The 10977-nt window shown below is 31.3% G+C and overlaps 1 pseudogene; it reads left to right on the top strand.

Moving 5' to 3' along the window:
- Positions 1-2005: 2005 nt before the first annotated feature.
- LOC106464854 lies at positions 2006-4509 on the top strand (annotated as a pseudogene).
- Positions 4510-10977: the final 6468 nt, after the last annotated feature.

Here is a 10977-nt window from a genome sequence, read left to right on the forward strand (position 1 = left end):
CATGAAGCAGAAGCCAACAAGACTGAGACCAGTACGGAAGAAGATACGTCCCATAGAATTAAGAAACTTTGTTGAATTGTAATTTTGTGATTGTAATTCTGTACATTTAATTAAGTTATTGTTAATTGTTAGTGGTTTATTGTATGTGGTTATTATTCGGGACGAACAATACTAAGGAGGGGCAGTGTTGCGTCAGCAAGGTCACGTGACTAGTGTCACGCCACCTATTTTCTAGAAATATCTTGTTCCTTCGTGAATGCCCTAGCATTTACTAGATATATGTTTGTCTGGTATATATATAGGACGCTCACTACGTGACGAGACAATGTGTGTGTAGGTAGTGAGTAATTGAACTGCAGTATTGTTGAAGTTAACGTTCCTTGTTAAAACTTTTTTATAGAGCGACTGTTGAAAATAAGTGTATCGGTAAAGTTATATTCAGAAAGAATGAACCAGTTTTATTAAGTAAGGACAAACGGAGACGTAACAATATTCTTTCCAGGTTTGTGTATGGGCATTACAAGAAGTAATTTTTTATCTTATAGTGCCTGTCATTTTTCTTTTCTCTGTACGACCCCTTTCAGCAGTAATATTTTCAGCTTCAGTTGCCAACTATTTTTCTCTTCTTAATGGTTAATTCAACTTGCTTGTTCTGCCTGGAACGTAAAGCTTGTCAGCTTTTACTTTTATCTTCCTCGCCATATGTCATATCGTGACTGATTTACCCAAACCGTTATTCTTTTGTAAGAATGAACTTTTCTGGCGAATACACAACCAAGTACAGGGCAGTCATTTGCTTTGTTCTGTCGCTCAACTATAACTTCACAGCGAACACCTCCCACCTACCGGTAATTTCTATAACGTATATACATAACAGTGTGGTAACGAATTTTTCTCTAAATGAATCCTACCATTCCTCTGTAAAATGTTTTACACAAAAAGTGGACAAAACTTCTTCAACAACCTTACGTTTAACGTGTAGAGGGTAGAAAAATATTACACATATTATTTGTTAATGCAGCAGATTATTATGTTTTACAAACACAAGAGAATCATCATTATGCTCTTGTGGTAATAACAAATTTTCAACCAAGCATTAATTCTCAGTACAGTAATCTAAACAATACTCTTCAGAATTATAAGGTCAGATAACAGAATGCAAAGTTAGTATACATTCTTCATTTGTAACTCTATAATATGTTGACCACAATGCATGGAAACGATAACCTAATTTACTTCAGTTTGTTTTTCATGCAAAATATGGTAATATCTGTTGGTTATTTATAATTACTGGTACCCAGAAAAATCCTGATACAAATTCATAATTCGTATTTTCAGAAAAGTAACTTTTTCAAATACGATAACGTGACGAGAAAAATTTCTTTGGACTATATCGTAGAAACTACAGCAGCCACATTGAGATATCACGTTGATTAAACCCGCAACAGTCTTGAATAGGGCAGCACTTTGTCATCTGCAGTGTGAAAATAAAATAACTGTTCGCTGGCCCCTGGGCATTTGTATGCAGTGACTTAACACGCGAAATGTAATGAGCAAACATTTATAAAAACCTTATATGTCAACATGGGTTCAAATTTTCATTTATTCTAGTTTTAATTATATTTACACCGTAGATTTCTCTGTAACGTAGTTTACTTACGTACTGATTGCTGATTTCGCTCACGACGAATATTTGTAGAATTTTTATTTTATTATTATTATTATTTTATATTAGGTTTATTATAATGAAAGACGGTGCTTTCGTTTTATATGGATTTAACATATTAATCTCACTTTCTTGCACCTGTTAGAGGAAAATACGAAGTTTCAACAATTTGGTACTATTGACCACTTCTAGCCTCTTCGTCATAAAATTCGCAAACATTCTAGAGTTGTACGTGATTGGTTAAATGCGTTAGCAGCGTCCGCGTACCTTACGTAGAGGGTAAGCGAAGCAAGCTTTACCGAGAACTTCATTGGATATAGAAGGTGACGTCATAAGCGTTCACAGAGTTTAGAAAGAGTCGGATAGAAGCTGAAACGATATATGTGCTAGATGTGTGTCGTATTTGTGTGTATTGCTAGTAGTGAAGATCTATTTATTTACCGTCCATTATTAAACGATTGGAGATAGTAATTCCATACCTAAGTAACAAACCTTTATGATCTTAGAAGGGTTCTCAAGAGTTCACAAACCAAAGAATCAGAACAAAACGTGCACAAAGGTAGTGTCTAGTTGTAGTAATAGTCTATTGTACTGTGCAATCAACGATCGCCATTTTGTTAAGTTCACTAGTTTCTGGTTAAGCCTAACGATAAGGCTAAAACTTACTAAATATCATTTTAAGCATTTTAACGTTTACGAAAAGTGGCTGAATTTTGGAAATTGATTTTTCTTTCCACTGGAACCGAATGCTAAGATGAAGCAAGAGATTAAGAGTGCTACTGATTTTCTAACAAATCTGTTACGACTTAGAAATTCCCTTGATTCTAACCAGCTGGATATGTTTAAGACCCACCTGGAGATTATGCTGAAGCTCCATTATCAACAACATTGGTTTCCAGACAAGCCCTTTAAAGGATCTGGTTACCGCTGTCTCCGAATCAATCATAAAATGGATCCAGTTATTGCTAGGGCTGGTAAAGCCTGCGGTCTTGATGAAGCCTGTCTTCGCGAAGTGTTTCCAAATGAGCTTTCTCTGTGGATTGATCCGTTGGAAGTGTCATACAGAATCGGTGAAAATGGTAGTATTTGTGTGCTCTTTGAAGGAAGTAAACATCAGATTTCATCAGAATCTTTGGACTGTAGGGTTAATACTAAAGGCATGAGTAGTTATAGTGAAGGAAATGTTTCATATCCTACTAATAATCAATTTCTTTTTGCGAGCTTGAGCAAATTCCCCATAGCTAGTTGTAAAGATAATATCAGGGGCAGTATGGGCTGGAATGGGTTTCATTTAGAGCCTAGAAATATGGGTCTTGAACAGCTGGCAGCCTATGTTTCCAGCTAAAGGTTCATTCTGACTGCCAGATATTCCTGTTGTTCACAACGGATATTTTTATTCCATTGTGATCTCTCTTACTTTTTTTTCATGGGTTTTTATGTATTATAGAGTCAAAATTAAATATTGTAAATTTTAAATCATGATCATAGAAGTATAAGCTTTTCTAGTACAACACTTCAGGGACCATTACACTTTAACATTCGTTGCTGCATTGTAATATCACCATATTTGTTTTATGAAACTGCCTTTAAGTGCTACCTGGAATACATGTTGAAATAGTTATTTTTCACCATTAGTCTAGAGTACAAGACACAAATTATCTGTACATTTTATTCAAGAATTAAAGTATGCCCATTTTCTGATGAATTTTTATTATTAACATGTTTATAGTTTAGGCTAGATACCCATTTTGGTTCACTTGAATCAAAATAATTGGTAAGTTAATTGTGAAAAGCTTTAAGTATGAAATAGTAAGACTATGTCATATTTTGTTAAATAAGAATTAGTTTTTGTGATCAAAATAATTTTTTTATCATAAACTTTGATAAATAATGACTGATATGCACAATTGTATTACATTTATTTATCATGTTTTAAATTGAAAGTATATTGATGAGTAACTCTTTCCCATATCCATGTTCTTTATCGGAATAGAATTTCTTTCATTTTTGTAAAAAGAAATGTGTTGGACAAAACTGCTAAAGAAGCATGCTTGGGTTTGGAAGATATCAAGCGAAAATGCCTAGTGTGTAATAATAAAAATAATATGCCCCATTGTTTGGAAAGCTAGTGCCAAGATTTTGTGAAGATTTAAAACTTGGTAATAGAAAAGTGTATATAAACAAGTTGAGTGTGTCTCTATTGCTCCTCAGCAGCCATTTGTTTGAATGCACATTGCATTTAAAATTTTTAATATTTTGTGTGTGTGGTTTTATTGATATCTAATTTAAAGTTTTTTTTGATTAAATTATTACATTGTTTTTGACCATCGGGATCTGGTTTATACTTCAGTTATCTAATTATTAATCCTTGATTGATGAATTTTGGTTTCAAAATAAATGTCATTTTTTGTATAAATTTCCAAATTTTAAATTAAATTCTATCGAATTTTCCGAAGTTTTTGTTCTAGCTTAAAAGTGGAATTGATAATGCATATTTAGCTATACCTTTTCATTGTTCTGGGATACTTCATTTGTAAACAGGTCTTAAGTTATAATCATTTGTAAAGCAATTTTTTGTTTTGTTCTTTCTCTTAATACCAATTTTTTTCAAAGCTTCCTATTTCTCAATGGATTCCTTGGTATGCCATGAAGGAGTTACTTATGAAAATGTGCATGGTGCATGTTTTTCAGCAACGTCTGAAAAATTCTTCCTATCTGTGGTTATTATACTGTACAAAAAATTCTGTATAAAGTTAGAATCTATTTTGTCTGTACAGTAATGTTCTTACATGAACTTTTGTACAGTGACCACAATAAAGAAATAACCTGTGGTGTTGCAGAAATGTTGTGTGGCCTAATTTATTTATATTACTGAAAATAATTTTCTAAATTTACCATGTCTGCTTTACATTTCTAAAAATCATGTTTTCACTCGTGTGTTTTCATAGTCTCATCTAAACAAGTTGGATAATTTTCATAGTAAAAGTCTTTATTTTACCAAAATGTAGCCATACTGTGTATACTGAGTCATTACCTTTAGTTGTCTTTTGTGTATATTAAAATAGACTGGTTTTTCCTTGTAAAATGTACAGGAAATTTTAACCCTCAGAAAAGTTTAAACAGTCGGTGAAAAATTTTATTTGTTAAGCTGTCATCTCGTGACATAACTGTTTATACCTTAGTTTTGGTGATGGAATTCTTACTTAATGAAAGAAAAGGCTAAGAAATTTTATTTCTAAGGACAAAGTACAACTAATAAAACACCATGATCAAATATTTTTATGTCAAATTAATTGAGCTGTCTGAGCAGCAATTAAGATTGTAATAGCTATTATTTTACTATTACAAAAATGAGGGTTTAAAAGTTAAAGAAATTGCTCTTACCTCACATACATTAAACTATTATAGGAAAGGTTGATATAGTATTGTGAACATTGTTTAAATGTCATCAGTAAAAAAATATGACAGCTTCAGTAAGAAAATAGTGTATATGTGTGTGTGTGTGTGTATATATATATATATATATATGTTATAACATGTAAACATCACAGTTATCTGTGGCACATTGTTATTACACTTTCTAGATTCTTTAAAGAAAAGAGGTGAGCCATTTACTTCAATACTTTATTTTTCGTGTTAAGTTTTAAGAACACAGTTTTACTAGTAAAGATTTAGTTTAATTGAATTCCTGAATAGGTGCCTTCCAAATATTTGTCAGAGAAATTTTTTTTGTTTTTAATAATCATAAATTAACTGGTGCTTCAAAAAATTTATTAATTCATTGCCTAAAGTGTTTAAAAAATATGATTCTTTGTCTATCTTAAACTACCTCATAACAGCTACAAATTAATGAACATATAACAGAAAACATCAAAATAATTAGTATTTTGTTATTAGTGACATCATCTACACTAATAAGAAGGAAAACATCATGGTTGTGTTTGTTGCTAATTTAATAATTATAACATTAAAAGTTAAGACAATCTATGCAGCTGCAAAGAAAATACTATAACAGAGTGAGTACATCAAATACTTCTGTTAACAAGTACCAAGTTAATTATATTTTCAAAAAGAAATGTAAGCTGTACAAATGTAGGGAAAACACTATACCAACACAGTGAATACAGCAAATACTTCTGTTAAACCCTGAGTTAAGTATATCATTATAAGACAGTTACACAGATGAAGTTAATAGACTTTAATAGTAGTAACACAATATGACGCTATATTGGATTTAGATATAAATTGCGTCAATTCTTCGGGTTTATACAATTAACTTTGAATGAAAAGTTTTACTTTTTTAGTTGTTTTTTTTTTATTACTTTTGCAGTGCCTGAAATATGGGCGTATTTTAGTATGATAAAGGTTTTCACACAGAATCTGCTGACATACGGTCTTTCTTCAATAAAATATATACTAAACAAATACATACTTTTTGAAATTTCCTAAGTTTCTTTGGTTCTTAGGAATGCAAAATGCCTGTACGCGAAAGGGTTAATAGAAGAAAGAGTCACTGTGGTTATGACGTGTAAAGCAATTATCAATATGGTACATTTTATTATGTGGTGTATACAACCCATTTTCCTTATTACTGCGAAAATGTTCGAATTCAAGAAGAGAAAAATTACCGAATGAAAAAACAATTATTGCAAATCTTAAAACTAATATATATATATATATATATATATATGGTCAATGAGCGAACTACTCGTGTTAGTCGGCTTTTCCGATCTACGTTTAATTTCTGTAGCTCTAGTATGTCATGCTTGCGTTTCTTTACTCAGTTTACTGCATTTGCTTTTAAAAATATACATTTTTTCAAAAGAAGACATTATTTTACTGAAGACAGAGTAACGATACGTCAGTAAACGTACTTGGAGTATGTTCTCGTAAGCAAGAAAATAGGAGACAGCTTTATTAAACATTTAAATTTTCATTAAAAAAAGCTGTGCTGTCAAACAGTGATCGTTAAATGTTTTTGATATGCTTTAGAAAGTGTGTATCTCAGATTTAAGCCGGTGGGCACTATTCTAAACAGAATTGTGTTACAGTTTTTAGAACGATTTTACTGGTAAAGAACATTTAAACTACACCAAATTTCTTGTTCAGTAATACGTCCCTTTTTTAAGCTATGGGCTAGTTCTTCAGAGTGAAATTTTTAGTTTGTACAGAACGAACGTTATGATCTCATTTTTTTCTCTACTAATCAAAAATATTTAAGTGGATGTAACTCAATAAACATACTTCAATATGAGTTTAGTATGGTTTGTGGTGATGCTTCTAAATTTAACGTACTGCCTAGTTAAAATAAAACGAAATGTATTAATAAAAACTATAGACAGCTCATTTTCTCTCTTTCCAGTAGTATACGCCCATTGATTTTCTTCTATTAATATTGTAACTTTAGGCTGTTGAAGACGTGAGGAAGTTTAGATGTTTTCTGATGTAAACAGCCTTATTTCAAAGTTACCATCATAGTTACAAAGTACATAAAATAATTATATCTCGCTAACCAGTAGATAGGGATCTGCATAAAAGAATTTGTTATTACTACTAATATAAAATATATCGCCTTCAAGCATTAAATAAAAATGCTCCATCCCCAGTGTTGATTGAGTTGGCTATGTACATGAGATGCTCTATTATTCACACAAACGTTTAGTAACTTTATACAAAAGCTACTGTTAACGATATGGAAGCAGGAAATTTACCACCAACGTGTCTTTGTGAAAGTCAGGTGAGGTGTATGTTGACATGACACGTTTCAGCACCAGGTTGTTCCCCTCTGGGCAAAGTTTCACTTGGATGTCACGTTATTTATCATGATTATTCCAGGAGGAGTGAAGATACTAAGAATATGTTTGGTAAATACAGATGTATAATAGGGCTCGATTAAATTTGTTTATTCGAATCCCGATAAAAATGCCTCATGACAAATGTTCGCTTACCAAAACAAGTTAATAAAAGATATTATGGGGGAAGCATTGATTTTGTAAACGTATACGAATGTAGATATGTAAGAACGTTTGACCACGAGTAAGGACATCGTGACGTTTCTGTGTTCCCATGTTAACGACGCTTGCTATGCATAACATGATTTACAGCCGTATCGTCATGCATGATCCTATCACAAGATGGTTACTTTTGATGGGTTGTCAAAGTTATTAATCATTTATCTGTTTTCTATGACAAACGTCATTAATAATCATATACACGCTTTTTGTGAACAAACTTTATTAATAATCATATGCACGCTTTTTGTAAACAAACTTTATTAATAATCATATGCACGCTTTTTGTAAACAAACTTTATTAATAATCATATGCACGCTTTTTGTAAACAAACTTTATTAATAATCATATACACGCTTTTTGTGAACAAATTTTATTAATAATCATATGCACGCTTTTTGTGAACAAACTTTATTAATAATCATATGCACGCTTTTTGTAAACAAACTTTTAATAATCATATGCACGCTTTTTGTAAACAAACTTTATTAATAATCATATGCACGCTTTTTGTGAACAAACTTTATTAATAATCATATACACGCTTTTTGTGAACAAACTTTATTAATAATCATATGCACGCTTTTTGTAAACAAACTTTATTAATAATCATATGCACGCTTTTTGTAAACAAACTATTAATAATCATATGCACGCTTTTTGTGAACAAACTTTATTAATAATCATATGCACGCTTTTTGTAAACAAACTTTATTAATAATCATATGCACGCTTTTTGTGAACAAACTTTATTAATAATCATATACACGCTTTTTGTGAACAAACTTTATTAATAATCATATACACGCTTTTTGTGAACAAACCTTTTTAATAATAATTTAACTTTTTTTGTGAACAAACTTTACTAATAATCATTTAACTGGTTTTGTGAACAAACTTTATTAATGATCATTTACCCGTTTTCAATGAATAAACATCATTAATAATCATATACACGCTTTTTATGAACAAACTTTATTAATAATCATATACACGCCTTTTGTGAACAAACTTTATTAATAATCATTTAACTGGTTTTTGTGAACAAACTTTATTAATGATCATTTACCTGTTTTCGATGAATAAACATCATTAATAATCATATACACGCTTTTTGTGAACAAACTTTATTAATAATCATATGCACGCTTTTTGTGAACAAACTTTATTAATGATCATTTACCCGTTTTCGATTAATAAACATCATTAATAATCATATACTCGCTTTTTGTGAACAAACTTTATTTTTTAATGAGTCAGGAAAGGTTTCAAAGAATCATAACTTTATGTTTTATCATTATTACTCAATTGTGATGTATAATTTTGAACATAGTAAGAAGCTTATGCTGCAACTACACAATAACGCTAGAAACTTGACTATTTAAATATAAAGTAAAAATGGTCATCTGTATTCACTATTACACTGTCCTCAGTCTACAGTAAATATATGAAATTACCTTCACTTCCTTTCACAAACACAAAAAAAGGATGATGAAATTGATTCTTCGAATTGTTGAACACTCCTATTATGGAAAGTTGTGGTTATAAGTCAAGATAAGCGTTTGATGTATAGGTACATAGAACGTAGGTAATATATATTCTTCGCGATGTTTTTTTGTGTGTTTTTTCACTGACACTCCAGACAAAATTAAGTGTCTACTGAGAAAGACACCAGATTATGTTGGAACGTAAGGCAGGTTTTGAGCATTGGTTTTAATTTTGTGTGGTGTGTCAGTAAATAGTTTGCCAACTTTACTCACCCGGGTTTTTTAACTAGTTCTTTATATAAAACCTATATCCCATAAATTGGATTGTCAGTTTTATTATATGCTTATTAGCAGTTATTTCACTATAACAGTGTGGATCTCGGAATTTTACATGTACTGACATGCCCGCACACACGTAAGGTGTGTGGGCAAGTTCCCCGGTTTTACTTTTCGTTGTGAATCATCACGAGTCAGTTAAGCCTATCCTGTATACGCACTCACAGCACAAACTTTTATTTAATATTTACCTTTACAAGTTGTTTCAAAGTTCTGAAGTTAGTCCCTTTTTGCAATGCTTTTAAAACCCTTGTACAGGTTGTTGGAAAACATTTATTACAATTATGGAAATTAATTTAAATAAATATAATTACTATACAGAAGTTAGGCCTAATTAACGAGTATATCACACTAGAATTATAGACTGTCGATATCTTTCTAAACTATTTATGGTCCAAGTTTCTTACGGGTTCACGAATTTGTCGGCCACTAGATCTATAATAATTTAGGAGTAATATAAGAACAATTAAACAGAATTCCATCAATAGTGCAACAAACCCAGCTATTTACTGATGTGGGTGCTATTTAGTTTATAAAGAAAATTTTTTTTTTTTTTTCCGAGATTTTTGGCAAGTCATTTACGTTGAGTGATACAACACGCATAAACATAAAATAACTAAGTACAATAAATATATGGGTCCCATCGGTGGGGATGGTATAATTTGTGGGATCAGTTGAAAGTTTTTAACGGATAAAAATGCTCAAATCATATATTTTTTTGGATATAAAATGTCTCCATCAATTAAAAAACAATAATTAAGTTTATATGCGTGTGTTATATCCTTATTTTAGTACCCAGGACCCGTTGTCTAACAATTGTGGAGTGTTAAATATTTCTGTCATTACCAAGAACCTGTCGTCTAACGATGGTAGAATGTGTTACACCTTTCTGTTAGCACACAGAACCCGTCATCTTACGATGGTGGAGTTTGTTATATCTTTATGTTGGTAGACAGTTGTGGAGTGTGTTAAATTGTTCTGCTAGCACACAGAACCCGTCCTTTAATGAAAGTGAACTGGTTTGTCGTTAACATATTCTTTAAAACCCTCGAATAAATCAAATTATATTTGCACTATCTTGCCATTAGAGAGTGAAACTAGTCTTAAATTATTTTGGTTTTGTTTGTTTTAGCGCAAAGATATGCAATGAGCTATCTATGCTCTGTTCACAGCGGGGAGTATATACCGCTGATCATTAAATTGATAGCAAAATATAAACACCAGTATAATGGCTGGGCTTATAATATTTGTTTAATTGAAAGATGTCTTATTCTAACTGTTAACTACCCAAGAAATAACATTAAAGTGACTACACTCGTGAGGAGTGGGGAAATTTGACCCTGTTTAGTGAGTCAACAATTTTGCCGTTCTCAAGTGGAGAGTTAAGCCCTTGAGCATTCTATTGATAATAAATAAATGTCGTGTATAGACTTGCCAACAGGTGGCAAATCTGTTCAAGTTGAAACAAGTTGGAGG

Source organism: Limulus polyphemus, unplaced genomic scaffold (assembly GCF_000517525.1).
Source record: "Limulus polyphemus unplaced genomic scaffold, Limulus_polyphemus-2.1.2 Scaffold1761, whole genome shotgun sequence".
In the NCBI taxonomy this organism is placed as follows: Eukaryota; Metazoa; Arthropoda; class Merostomata; order Xiphosura; family Limulidae; genus Limulus; species Limulus polyphemus.